The 12,256-nt window shown below is 54.6% G+C and overlaps 1 protein-coding gene across 1 annotated transcript in view; it reads left to right on the top strand.

The window, feature by feature from the left end:
* Positions 1–12,256, top strand: part of KCNJ10 (potassium inwardly rectifying channel subfamily J member 10) — a 155,536-nt gene that overhangs the window by 114,852 nt on the left and 28,428 nt on the right. The gene's annotated exons all lie outside the window — the stretch shown is intronic.

The raw sequence follows: 12,256 nt of genomic DNA, 5'->3' as shown, positions 1-12,256 counted from the left end.
CCTGTATACAGAAGGAGCGTTATACAGATACCACCTGTATACAGAAGGAGCGTTATACAGACACCACCTGTATACAGAAGGAGCGTTATACAGATACCACCTGTATACAGAAAGAGCGTTATACAGACACCACCTGTATACAGAAGGAGCGTTATACAGATACCACCTGTATACAGAAGGAGCGTTATACAGACACCACCTGTATACAGAAGGAGCGTTATACAGATACCACCTGTATACAGAAGGAGAGTTATACAGACACCACCTGTATACAGAAGGAGCGTTTGATGTCAGACACCACCTGTATACAGAAGGAGCGTTTGATGTCAGACACATGAAGGAGATGCTGATAGAGGGGAAATCAGATGAGGAGAAGGAGAATCAGGGCTCGTCCCTCTCTGTGCATGCTAATGAGACTGCCATTGTGAAGGTCTCTTTGTGCAGTCAGGGATCCATTCAAGCCCTCTCCTACGGAATGCACAATGGTGCCAGTGTCTGCCACATAAAACAGTCGGCTCTCAGTACCTTCCTCCTCCTCCTCGCTGTATGCCTCAGTCCATTTGGACAACCAACATTTAGCCTTCCATCCTCCCAAACAACAACATTTCTCTCTTCGCTTTGGCTCAGCGATGTTCCGGTACTGCCAGCCAATCACTGGCGTCATATCAGAAGCAGGAGACAGGTGCACAGCTGGCAGGAAACAGGCATGCCACTCACAGGGGGCCGATCCTTGGCCTCTTGTAATGGTCACTGAAACACTAACAGCCTTTTGGGTGTCCTCTGTGGTCAAAGCCAAGAGTTACTGCGAGTTACCCACTATTGCGTCAGCCAAGGCCATGCCACACTAACCTGCTGCCAGGGTTGCCAACTCTGAAATGAAAAACAAACAACCAATAAGTGAAAAACAAGCCCAAACCAATCCTAAAAAGCCCAATTTAGGGAGGAGGTCTATTTGTCCTTCACTCTCTACCTGCCGAACTTACTGTACTATCCCCCTCTTTACTAACCTCAATATATTAACTACCCATCCTTGTTACCCACCTAATTCCCACCTCATTTCCTCACCACCCATAAGGTGGGTACACACTGGAACAATATTGTTCTGATTTGGCCAAATTGGAATGAGAAATGGCACAGTGTGTACGCCTGATTGCATGCTCCCGCAGGTCATATATACAGTATCTCCTGGATCGCCGTGCTGCACGGCCAATCACAAGATAACCTGTATCACATGGAGCAGTTCAATGAAGGAAGGAACAAGATATCGTTCCGTCATTCATAGGATTGCACAGTGTGTACAGGAGTCACATGTGATGGGCGTGTACTGCTACATCTGCGGGGCATGTCATAAATGTGATGGGCATGTACTGCTACATCTGGGGGGCATGTCATACATGTGATGGGCATGTACTGCTACATTTGGGGGCATGTTATAAATGTGATGGGCGTGTACTGCTACATCTGGGGGGCGTGTCATACATGTGATAGGCGTGTACTGCTACATCTGGGGGATGTGTCATATATGTGATAGGAGTGTTCTACTACATCTGAGAGGCATGTCATACATGTGATAGGCGTGTACTGCTATATCTGAGAGGTGTGTCATACATGTGATAGGAGTGAACTGCTACATCTGAGAGGCATGTCATACATGTGATAGGCGTGTACTGCTACATCTGGGGGGCTTGTCATACATGTGATGGGTGTGTATTGCTACATCTGAGAGGTGTGTCATACATTTGATAGGTGTGTACTGCTACATCTGAGAGGTGTGTCATACATGTGATAGGTGTGTACTGCTACATCTGAGAGGCGTGTCATACATGTGATATGCGTGTACTGCTACATCTGGAGGGCATGTCATACATGTAATGGGCGTGTACTGCTACATCTGGGGGGCATGTCATACATGTGATTGGCATGTACTGCTACCTCTGGGGGTTGTGTCATACATATGATAGGCATGTACTGCTACATCTCAGAGGTGTGTCATACATGTGATAGGTGTGTACTGCTAAATCTGAGAGGTGTGTCATACATGTGATAGGCATGTACTTCTACATCTGGGAGGCATGTCATACATGTAATGAGCATGTACTGCTACATCTGAGAGGCATGTCATACATGTGATAGGCATGTACTGCTACATCTGAGAGGCGTGTCATACATGTGATAGGCGTGTACTGCTACATCTGAGAGGTGTGTCATACATGTGATGGGCATGTACTGCTACATCTGACAGGTGTGTCATATATGTGATGGGCATGTACAGCTACATCTGAGAGGTGTGCCATACATGTGATAGGTGTGTACTGCTACATCTGAGAGGAATGTCATACATGTGATAGGCGTGTACTGCTCCATCTGAGAGGCATGTCATACACACAATAGGCGTGTGCTGCTACATCTGAGAGGCGTGTCATACATGTGATAGGCGTATACTGCTAAATCTGAGAGCCATGTCATACATGTGATAGGCGTGTACTGCTAAATCTGGGAGTCGTGCCATAATACTGACTTACATACAAATGTAAATGAGCCCCAGAGCAGTTAGTAAGATGTACTGGGTATGTAACTATAGGGATCATTGTGCCTTAAGTTATAACCAATGCAGGGACATTATACTAATATATACAGTTACATAATAGGTGAAAGGTACAATCAGGGATATTACTAGACTATTCAGGGAGTCAGGGAGATTGCTGCAATGACAGGGAGAGTTGGCAGGTATGTACTGTATATACTGTATACTGCCCGCACACCGGTATAGCTGGTAACTAGCACAATAACCCTATAATCACCTTCATGCTGGGAAATATTGGTACATGAGGAGGATATGGCCTCTATCAGCCAACAGTGACTGAGTTCTGCACCTCGCCCTTCATGTGTGATTGCAGACACCTGTGGTGAAACACTCTTCTCAGCAATTCATTAATCCAGAGCTTCCCAACATCCACCTTTACAGTCCAGGTTTTAAGTATATCCATGCTTGAGCCCAGATGGTCAAAACAAATTGACTGAGGAACTAATTAAGTCACCTCTACTCAAGCATGGATATCCTTAAAGCTTGAACTATAATGGTCAGGTTTGTACACCTCTGCATTACTCCAATACTGACTGTAATCATACATGAGGTGGGAAGCCCAGGAGCAGAGCACCGTGTACCTGGTGGAAGGGGACATGTAGGAGGGTGTGTAAGTGGGAAGCCCAGGAGCAGAGCGCTGTGTACCTGGTGGAAGGGGACATGTAGGATGGTGTGTAAGTGGAAGCCCAGGAGCAGAGCACCGTGTACCTGGTGGAAGGGGACATGTAGGAGGGTGTGTAAGTGGGAAGCCCAGGAGCAGGAAACTGTGTACCTGGTGGTAGGGGACATGTAGGAGGGTGTGTAAGTGGGAAGCCCAGGAGCAGAGCACCGTGTACCTGGTGGGAGGGGACATGTAGGAGGGTGTGTAAGTGGGAAGCCCAGGAGCAGAGTACCGTGTACCTGGTGGGAGGGGACATGTAGGAGGGTGTGTAAGTGGGAAGCCCAGGAGCAGAGCGCTGTGTACCTGGTGGAAGGGGACATGTAGGAGGGTGTGTAAGTGGGAAGCCCAGGAGCAGGAAACTGTGTACCTGGTGGAAGGGGACATGTAGGAGGGTGTGTAAGTGGGAAGCCCAGGAGCAGAGCGCTGTGTAGCTGGTGGAAGGGGACATGTAGGATGGTGTGTAAGTGGGAAGCCCAGGAGCAGAGTACCGTGTACCTGGTGGAAGGGGACATGTAGGATGGTGTGTAAGTGGGAAGCCCAGGAGCAGAGCGCAGTGTACCTGGTGGAAGGGGACATGTAGGAGGGTGTGTAAGTGGGAAGCCCAGGAGCAGAGCGCTGTGTACCTGGTGGAAGGGGACATGTAGGAGGGTGTGTAAGTGGGAAGCCCAGGAGCAGAGCGCTGTGTACCTGGTGGAAGGGGACATGTAGGAGGGTGTGTAAGTGGGAAGCCCAGGAGCAGAGCACTGTGTACCTGGTGGAAGGGAACATGTAGGAGGGTGTGTAAGTGGGAAACCCAGGAGCAGAGCACTGTGTACCTGGTGGAAGGGAACATGTAGGAGGGTGTGTAAGTGGGAAGCCCAAGAGCAGAGCACTGTGTCCCTAGTGGAAGGGAACATGTAGGAGGGTGTGTAAGTGGGAAGCCCAGGAGCAGAGCACTGTGTACCTGGTGGAAGAGGATATGTAGGAGGGAAGTGGCATCACAAGGTGGGTGCGGGGGGTGCGGCCAGCACCCAGGTGTCACCCGCCGAGGGGTGACACCAAGGTGCAGGATCCCTCTCAGTGACAGGAGCCGGGTGCTGCACTATAGCATTAAGTGCAGCACTCGGCTCCTGTCAGTGAGGGAGCCGGCACTACCCATGCCCGCACCTCCTGCACCCGCCGCCGCCACCACCCCATTGATACCTAATGTATCATACATTTTGTTTACCACGGCCACGGGCCGGGTTCGCGCCGCGAGGCCATGCCCCTCCCGAAGGTCCGACATGCGAGGCCATGCCCCCGACACACCCCTCATGAAGACCACGCCCCCATTTCGGCAGGTGCCGCGCACATGGCGTCCCTCCCCGCACCGGGTGTCACCGCGGGGAGGGACAGCACTGTAGAAGGGTGTGTAAGTGGGAAGCCCAGGAGCAGAGCACTGTGTACCTGGTGGAAGGGGACATGTTGGAGGGTGTGTAAGTGGGAAGCCTAGGAGCAGAGCACTGTGTACCTGGTGGAAGGGGACATGTTGGAGGGTGTGTAAGTGCGAAGCCCAGGACCAGAGCACTGTGTACCTGGTGGGAGGGGACATGTAGGAGGGTGTGTAAGTGGGAAGCTCAGGAGCAGAGAACTGCGTACCTGTTGGGAGAGGACATGTAGGAGGGTGTGTAAGTGGGAAGCCCAGGAGCAGAGCACTGTGTACCTGCTGGGAGGGGACATGTAGGAGGGTGTGTAAGTGGGAAGCCCAGGAGCAGAGCACTGTGTACCTGGTGGGAGGGGACATGTAGGAGGGTGTGTAAGTGGGAAGCCCAGGAGCAGAGCACTGTGTACCTGGTGGGAGGGGACATGTAGGAGGGTGTGTAAGTGGAAAGCCCAGGAGCAGAGCATGGTGTACCTGGTGGAAGGGGACATGTTGGAGGGTGTGTAAGTGGAAAGCCCAGGAGCAGAGCACTGTGTACCTGGTGGGAGGGGACATGTAGGAGGGTGTGTAAGTGGGAAGCCCAAGAGCAGAGCACTGTGTACCTGGTGGAAGGGAACATGTAGGAGGGTGTGTAAGTGGGAAGGCCAGGAGCAGAGCACTGTGTACCTGGTGGAAGGGGACATGTAGGAGGGTGTGTAAGTGGGAAGCCCAGGAGCAGAGCACTGTGTACCTGGTGGGAGGGGACATGTAGGAGGGTGTGTAAGTGGGAAGCCCAGGAGCAGAGCACGGTGTACCTGGTGGAAGGGGACATGTTGGAGGGTGTGTAAGTGGGAAGGCCAGGAGCAGAGCACTGTGTACCTGGTGGGAGGGGACATGTAGGAGGGTGTGTAAGTGGTAAGCCCAGGAGCAGAGCGCTGTGTACCTGGTGGAACTGGACATGTAGGAGGGTGTGTAAGTGGGAAGCCCAGGAGCAGTGCAATGTGTACCTGGTGGAAGGGGACATTTAGGAGGGTGTGTAATTGGGAAGCCCAGGAGCAGAGCACGGTGTACCTGGTGGAAGGGGACAAGTTGGAGGGTGTGTAAGTGGGAAGCCCAGGAGCAGAGCGCTGTGTACCTGGTGGAAGGGGACATGTTGGAGGGTGTGTAAGTGGGAAGGCCAGGAGCAGAGCACTGTGTACCTGGTGGGTGGGGACATGTAGGAGGGTGTGTAAGTGGGAAGCCCAGGAGCAGAGCACTGTGTACCTGGTGGGAGGGGACATGTAGGAGGGTGTGTAAGTGGGAAGCCCAGGAGCAGAGCACTGTGTACCTGGTGGGAGGGGACATGTAGGAGGGTGTGTAAGTGGAAAGCCCAGGAGCAGAGCATGGTGTACCTGGTGGAAGGGGACATGTTGGGGGGCTTGTAAGTGGGAAGCCCAGGAGCAGAGCACTGTGTACCTGGTGGAAGGGAACATGTAGGAGGGTTTGTAAGTGGGAAGTCCAGGAGCAGAGCACTGTGTACCTGGTGGGAGGGGCCATGTAGGAGGGTGTGTAAGTGGGAAGCCCAGGAGCAGAGTACTGTGTACCTGGTGGAAGGGAACATGTAGGAGGGTGTGTAAGTGGGAAGCCCAGGAGCAGAGCACTGTGTACCTGGTGGGCGGGGACATGTAGGAGGGTGTGTAAGTGGGAAGCCCAAGAGCAGAGCATTGTGTACCTGTTGGAAGGGAACATGTAGGAGGGTGTGTAAGTGGGAAGCCCTGGAGAAGAGCACTGTGCACCTGGTGGGAGGAGAGATGTAGGAGGGTGTGTAAGTGGGAAGGCCAGGAGCAGAGCACTGTGTACCTGTTGGAAGGGGACATGTTGGAGGGTGTGTAAGTGGGAAGGCCAGGAGCAGAGCACTGTGTACCTGGTGGGAGGGGACATGTAGGTGGGTGTGTAAGTGGGAGGCCCAGGAGCAGAGCGCGGTGTACCTGGTGGAAGGGGACATGTTGGAGGGTGTGTAAGTGGGAAGCCCAGGAGCAGAGCGCTGTGTACCTGGTGGGAGGGGACATGTACGAGGGTGTGTAAGTGGGAAGACCAGGAGGAGAGCATGGTGTACCTGGTGGAAAGGGACATGTTGGAGGGTGTGTAAGTGGGAAGCCCAGGATCAGAGTACGGTGTACCTGGTGGAAGGGAACATGTTGGAGGGTGTGTAAGTGGGTAGCCCAGGAGTAGAGCACTGTGTACCTGGTGGGAGGGGACATGTAGGAGGGTGTGTAAGTGGGAAGCCCAAGAGCAGAGCACTGTGTACCTGGTGGAAGGGAACATGTAGGAGGGTGTTTAAGTCGGAAGCACAAGAGCAGAGCACTGTGTACCTGGTGGAAGGGAACATGTAGGAGGGTGTGTAAGTGGGAAGTCCAGGAGCAGAGCACTGTGTACCTGGTGGGAGGGGACATGTAGGAGGGTGTGTAAGTGGGAAGCCCAGGAGCAGAGCACTGTGTACCTGGTGGAAGGGAACATGTAGGAGGGTGTGTAAGTGGGAAGCCCAGGAGGAGAGCACTGTGTAGCTGGTGGGCGGGGACATGTAGGAGGGTGTGTAAGTGGGAAGCCCAAGAGCAGTGCATTGTGTACCTGGTGGAAGGGAACATGTAGGAGGGTGTGTAAGTGGGAAGCCCTGGAGAAGAGCACTGTGTACCTGGTGGGAAGGGACATGTAGGAGGGTGTGTAAGTGGGAAGGCCAGGAGCAGAGCACTGTGTACCTGTTGGAAGGGGACATGTTGGAGGGTGTGTAAGTGGGAAGCCCAGGAGCAGAGCACTGTGTACTTCGTGGGAGGGGACATGTAGGAGGGTGTGTAAGTGGGAGGCCCAGGAGCAGAGCGCGGTGTACCTGGTGGAAGGGGACATGTTGGAGGGTGTGTAAGTGGGAAGCCCAGGAGCAGAGCGCTGTGTACCTGGTGGGAGGGGACATGTAGGAGGGTGTGTAAGTGGGAAGACCAGGAGTAGAGCATGGTGTACCTGGTGGAAGGGGACATGTTGGAGGGTGTGTAAGTGGGAAGCCCAGGAGCAGAGTACAGTGTGCCTGGTGGAAGGGGACATGTAGGAGGGTGTGTAAGTGGAAAGACCAGGAGCAGAGTGCTGTGTACCTGGTGGAAGGGGACATGTAGGAGGGTGTGTAAGTGGGAAGCCCAGGAGCAGAGCACTGTGTACCTGGTGGAAGGGGACATGTAGGAGGGTGTGTAAATGGGAAGACCAGGAGCAGAGCACTGTGTACCTGGTGGAAGGGGACATGTAGGAGGGTGTGTGTGGGAAGCCCAGGAGCAGAGCACTGTGTACCTGGTGGGAGGGGACATGTAGGAGGGTGTGTAAATGGGAAGCCCAGGAGCAGAGCACTGTGTACCTGGTGGGAGGGTACATGTAGGAGGGTGTGTAAGTGGAAAGCCCAGGAGCACAGCATGGTGTACCTGGTGGAAGGGACATGTTGGAGGGTGTGTAAGTTGGAAGCCCAGGAGCAGAGCACTGTGTACCTGGTGGAAGGGGACATGTAGGAGGGTGTGTAAGTGGGAAGCCCAGGAGCAGAGCACTGTGTACCTTGTGGGAGGGGACATGTAGGATGGCGTGTAAGTGGGAAGCCTAGGAGCAGAGCACTGTCTACCTGGTGGGAGGGGACATGTAGGATGGTGTGTAAGTGGGAAGACCAGGAGCAGAGCGCTGTGTACATGGTGGAATGGGACATGTAGGAGGGTGTGTAAGTGGGAAGCCCAGGAGCAGAGCACTGTGTACCTGGTGGGAGGGGACATGTAGGAGGGTGTGTAAGTGGGAAGCCCAGGAGCAGAGCACTGTGTACCTGGTGGGAGGGGACATGTAGGAGGGTGTGTAAGTGGGAAGCCCAGGAGCAGAGCACTGTGTACCTGGTGGAAGGGAATATGTAGGAGGGTGTGTAAGTGGGAAGCCCAGGAGCAGAGCATTGTGTACCTGGTGGAAGGGAACATGTAGGAGGGTGTGTAAGTGGGAAGCCCTGGAGAAGAGCACTGTGTACCTGGTGGGAGGGGACATGTAGGAGGGTGTGTAAGTGGGAAGGCCAGGAGCAGAGCACTGTGTACCTGTTGGAAGGGGACATGTTGGAGGGTGTGTAAGTGGGAAGCCCAGGAGCAGAGCACTGTGTACTTGGTGGGAGGGGACATGTAGGAGGGTGTGTAAGTGGGAAGACCAGGAGTAGAGCACGGTGTACCTGGTGGAAGGGGACATGTTGGAGGGTGTGTAAGTGGGAAGCCCAGGAGCAGAGTACGGTGTACCTGGTGGAAGGGGACATGTAGGAGGGTGTGTAAGTGGAAAGACCAGGAGCAGAGCGATGTGTACCTGGTGGAAGGGGACATGTAGGAGGGTGTGTAAATGGGAAGCCGAGGAGCAGAGCGCTGTGTACGTGGTGGGAGGGGACATGTAGGAGGGTGTGTAAGTGGATAGCCCAGGAGCAGAGCACTGTGTACCTGGTGGAAGGGGACATGTAGGAGGGTGTGTAAGTGGGAAGCCCCGGAGCAGAGCACTGTCTACCTGGTGGAAAGGGGACATGTAGGAGGGTGTGTAAGTGGGAAGCCCAGGAGCAGAGCACTGTATACCTGGTTGAAAGGGACATTTAGGAGGGTGTGTAAGTGGGAAGCCCAGGAGCAGAGCACTTTGTACCTGGTGGAAGTGGACATGTTGGAGGGTTTGTAAGTGGGAAGCCCAGGGGCAGAGCACTGTGTACCTGGTGGAAGGGAACATGTAGGAGGGTGTGTAAGTGGGAAGCCCTGGAGAAGAGCACTGTGTACCTGGTGGGAGGGGACATGTAGGAGGGTGTGTAAGTGGGAAGGCCAGGAGCAGAGCACTGTGTACCTGTTGGAAGGGGACATGTTGGAGGGTGTGTAAGTCGGAAGCCCAGGAGCAGAGCACTGTGTACTTGGTGGGAGGGGACATGTAGGAGGGTGTGTAAGTGGGAAGACCAGGAGTAGAGCACGGTGTACCTGGTGGAAGGGGACATGTTGGACGGTGTGTAAGTGGGAAGCCCAGGAGCAGAGTACGGTGTACCTGGTGGAAGGGGACATGTAGGAGGGTGTGTAAGTGGAAAGACCAGGAGCAGAGCGATGTGTACCTGGTGGAAGGGGACATGTAGGAGGGTGTGTAAATGGGAAGCCGAGGAGCAGAGCGCTGTGTACGTGGTGGGAGGGGACATGTAGGAGGGTGTGTAAGTGGGAAGCCCAGGAGCAGAGCACTGTGTACCTGGTGGAAGGGGACATGTAGGAGGGTGTGTAAATGGGAAGACCAGGAGCAGAGCACTGTGTACCTGGTGGAAGGGGACATGTAGGACGGTGTGTAAGTGGGAAGCCCAGGAGCAGAGCACTGTATACCTGGTTGAAAGGGACATTTAGGAGGGTGTGTAAGTGGGAAGCCCAGGAGCAGAGCACTTTGTACCTGGTGGAAGTGGACATGTAGGAGGGTTTGTAAGAGGGAAGCCCAGGGGCAGAGCACTGTGTACCTGGTGGAAGGGGACATGTAGAAGGGTGTGTAAGTGGGTAGACCAGGAGCAGAGCTCTATGTACCTGGTGGAAGGGGACATGTAGGACGGTGTGTAAATGGGAAGCCCAGGAGCAGAGCATTGTTTACCTGGTGGAAGGGGAAATGTAGGAGGGTGTGTAAGTGGGAAGCCCAGGAGCAGAGCACTGTGTACCTGGTGGGAGGGGACATGTAGGAGGGTGTGTGTGGGAAGCCCAGGAGCAGAGCACTGTGTACCTGGTGGGAGGGGACATGTAGGAGGGTGTGTAAGTGGGAAGCCCAGGAGCAGAGCACGGTGTACCTGGTGGAATGGGACATGTTGGAGGGTGTGTAAGTGGGAAGCCCAGGAGCAGAGCACTGTGTACCTGGTGGGAGGGGACATGTAGGAGGGTGTGTAAGTGGGAAGCCCAGGAGCAGAGCACGGTGTACCTGGTGGAAGGGGACAAGTTGGAGGGTGTGTAAGTGGAAAGCCCAGGAGCAGAGCGCTGTGTACCTGGTGGAAGGGGGCATGTTGGAGGGTGTGTAAGTGGGAAGGCCAGGAGCAGAACACTGTGTACCTGGTGGGTGGGGACATGTAGGAGGGTGTGTAAGTGGGAAGCCCAGGAGCAGAGCACGGTGTACCTGGTGGAAGGGGACATGTTGGAGGGTAAGTGGGAAGCCCAGGAGCAGAGCGCTGTGTACCTGGTGGGAGGGGACATGTGGGAGGATGTGTAAGTGGGAAGACCAGGAGCAGAGCACGGTTTACCTGGTGGAAGGGGACATGTTGGAGGGTTTGTAAGTGGGAAGCCCAGGAGCAGAGCACTGTGTACCTGGTGGAAGCGGACATGTAGGAGGGTGTGTAAGTGGGAAGCCCAAGAGCAGAGCACTGTGTACCTGGTGGAAGGGGACATGTAGGAGGGTGTGTAAGTGGGAAGCCCAGGAGCAGAGCACTGTGTACCTGGTGGGAGGGGACATGTAGGAGGGTGTGTGTGGGAAGCCCAGGAGCAGAGCACTGTGTACCTGGTGGGAGGGGATATGTAGGAGGGTGTGTAAGTGGCAAGCCCAGGAGCAGAGCACTGTACCTGGTGGGAGGGTACATGTAGGAGGGTGTGTAAGTGGAAAGCCCAGGAGCAGAGCATGGTGTACCTGGTGGAAGGGGACATGTTGGAGGGTGTGTAAGTGGGAAGCCCAGCAGTAGAGCACTGTGTACCTCGTGGGAGGGGACATGTAGGAGGGTGTGTAAGTGGGAAGCCCAAGAGCAGAGCACTGTGTACCTGGTGGAAGGGAACATGTAGGAGGGTGTGTAAGTCGGAAGCACAAGAGCAGAGCACTGTGTACCTGGTGGAAGGGAACATGTAGCAGGGTTTGTAAGTGGGAAGTCCAGGAGCAGAGCACTGTGTACCTGGTGGGAGGGGACATGTAGGAGGGTGTGTAAGTGGGAAGCCCAGGAGCAGAGTACTGTGTACCTGGTGGAAGGGAACATGTAGGAGGGTGTGTAAGTGGGAAGCCCAGGAGCAGAGCACTGTGTACCTGGTGGGCGGGGACATGTAGGAGGGTGTGTAAGTGGGAAGCCCAAGAGCAGAGCATTGTGTACCTGTTGGAAGGGAACATGTAGGAGGGTGTGTAAGTGGGAAGCCCTGGAGAAGAGCACTGTGTACCTGGTGGGAGGTGAGATGTAGGAGGGTGTGTAAGTGGGAAGGCCAGGAGCAGAGCACTGTGTACCTGTTGGAAGGGGACATGTTGGAGGGTGTGTAAGTGGGAAGCCCAGGAGCAGAGCACTGTGTACCTGGTGGGAGGGGACATGTAGGTGGGTGTGTAAGTGGGAGGCTCAGGAGCAGAGCGCGGTGTACTTGGTGGAAGGGGACATGTTGGAGGGTGTGTAAGTGGGAAGCCCAGGAGCAGAGCGAGCTGTGTACCTGGTGGGAGGGGACATGTACGATGGTGTGTAAGTGGGAAGACCAGGAGGAGAGCATGGTGTACCTGGTGGAAAGGGACATGTTGGAGGGTGTGTAAGTGGGAAGCCCAGGAGCAGAGTACGGTGAACCTGGTGGAAGGGGACATGTTGGAGGGTGTGTAAGTGGGTAGCCCAGGAGTAGAGCACTGTGTACCTGGTGGGAGGGGACATGTAGGAGGGTGTGTAAGTGGGAAGCCC

This window comes from Taudactylus pleione, unplaced genomic scaffold, assembly GCF_031769625.1.
Source record: "Taudactylus pleione unplaced genomic scaffold, aTauple2 ptg000469l, whole genome shotgun sequence".
Classification (NCBI taxonomy): Eukaryota; Metazoa; Chordata; class Amphibia; order Anura; family Myobatrachidae; genus Taudactylus; species Taudactylus pleione.
Note: the sequence above shows the minus strand (reverse complement) of the source record. Positions and strands in the feature narration are given on the sequence as shown.